Source organism: Pteropus vampyrus, unplaced genomic scaffold, assembly GCF_000151845.1.
Source record: "Pteropus vampyrus isolate Shadow unplaced genomic scaffold, Pvam_2.0 Scaffold21101, whole genome shotgun sequence".
Taxonomy (NCBI): domain Eukaryota; kingdom Metazoa; phylum Chordata; class Mammalia; order Chiroptera; family Pteropodidae; genus Pteropus; species Pteropus vampyrus.
The window spans coordinates 1-2109 of NW_011909882.1; the positions used below are offsets into that span (position 1 = coordinate 1).

Sequence of the window (2109 nt, forward strand, 5' to 3'; positions counted from 1 at the left end):
TAGAACTATAAAAGGAATAATATATGTAATTAAAAAAAGAACTCTCTGGGCACAGTGCTTTCACTGGGAAATTTTATCAAACATTGAAAGAACAGAGAGGAATTTTTATACAATCTCTTTCAGAAAAATCGGAGGGAAGGAACACTTCCCATCTCATTTTATAAGGCCGGTATTACTCTGACTCTAAAGCCAGACATAGTACAAAATCATAAAACTATGGACCAATACCTCTCATGGACACAGATATAAAAATCTTCAACAAAGTATTAACAAATGAAGTATAGAAATGTATAAAATGAACTACACATCATGATCAAGTGGCAGTTATTCTGGGCCTTTATGTCTGATTCAATATTTGAAAATCAATGTCATCCACCATATCAACAAGTTAATGAAGAAAAATTTGTATGGTATCAATGGACTCGGAAAAAACACTTGACAAAATACAATATCCATTCATGCTAAAACTCTCAGCAAACTAGAAATAGAGGGGATCTTTCTCAATCTGATAAACAGAATCTACAAAAAAACTTTGCTTACATCATACTTTACAGTGATGTCCACTCTCACCACTTTACCTAACATAGTACTGCAAGTTCTAACCACTGCGATAAGGCAAGAAAAAGAAATAAAAACCATACAGATTGGAAAGGAAGAACTAAAACTATTCCTACTTTTAAATGGCATGACATGGTTGTCCACACAGGAAATGCCAAGGATTCTACAGAAAACACTCCCAGACTCTTACGCAAGTTCAGCAAGGTTACGAGTACATAAAATCAAAAATTAAAACTCAACTACATTTCCATATAATAACAACGAACACATGGAAATGAAATTTAAAAATATAAGAATTTATACTCATGCAAAGAAAGTGAAATACTTGCGTACAAACCTCATAAAACATTTAAGGAAAATAATTGAAAATAATTAAATGCTGATGAAAAAATAAAAGAATACCTAAATAAACAGAGAGACAGACTATGCCCATGCACTGGAAGACCTGATGAAGTAAAGACGTCAAGTCTCTCCAAACTGATCTATAGATTGAATGCAATTTTTATCAAAACCCATCACGAAGATTTTTGGAGACAAAGACAAGCTTATTCTAAAAATTATCTAGAAAAGTAGAGGCCCGAGAACAGTTAAAACAATCTTGAAAGAAAAGAAAAGGATCACTTTACCTGATATATCATTACAATAATCCAGGCAGTTTGGGATTAACTGAGAGACAATGATCAACGGAACAAAACAGAGAACACGGGAGAACATATTGAGGACTTTGGGGTAGGTAAAGATCTCTTAGGACACAAAAAACACTACCTGTAAATTAAAATGGGTAAATTTGACTCGATCAAAATTCAAACCTGCTGCTTTCCAAATTACACTCGTAAGAAAATAGAAAGGCGGCATTACTTTTGATATTTTTTTAAGTCGTGAAACTGTGTACATTTTAAGTTATTAGGTACTTTGTATCGCCTTCATTTTTTAAAAAAATGAAAGTTGGTTAGATCATTTGCTACGCCAGAATGTACGTATCTGTATAAATCACAACAGAAAAGAAACTGACACAAAAGGCTCTCAAATGACAGGTGCGTTTTTGAGGATCGGCTAACTATACTCTCCAGATTTTTTTTCTGTTTTTTCTTCTTCTTCGCTGTTTAAGTCTATATGACGGCTTGTCTCATGGAAGAGAACATTGGAAGAGGTTCAACTTTCTTGCTATTGCAAGCTCAAATTGGGTCAGACAGTTTTGATCATCTGCCACAGTAAACTCTCCAATTTTTAAAAAGATAATCATATTAGGTGAAAAATCACTCACAGAAGTGATACATTTCATACCACGACCATTTAATTTTTCAAAATAAAGGTCTAAGCAAAAGCATCCAACTGCACAGAGATGTGGGATTTTTACTCACTGAAGCGTGATGCCCGTGGGGTCATCATGAGCTCAGGATGCATGCTTAAGGGGCCAGGCAGGGTGACCGGCGGGCTCCTATTTGTGCTACAAAGAAATCCCAAGTCTGCGGATGTGTACTATTTACTTTTGGGAGACTTTTCTAATAGCATATTGTATCTGCCTGTTGCATTAATTATCTAAGTTGTCAC

General features: G+C 34.7%; 1 non-coding gene across 1 annotated transcript; it reads right to left on the reverse strand.

Moving 5' to 3' along the window:
- Positions 1–1656: 1656 nt before the first annotated feature.
- Positions 1657–1777, reverse strand: LOC111735262. Its single transcript, XR_002778734.1, has one exon. It is a non-coding gene; the product is annotated as a small nucleolar RNA SNORA28 (small nucleolar RNA).
- Positions 1778–2109: the final 332 nt, after the last annotated feature.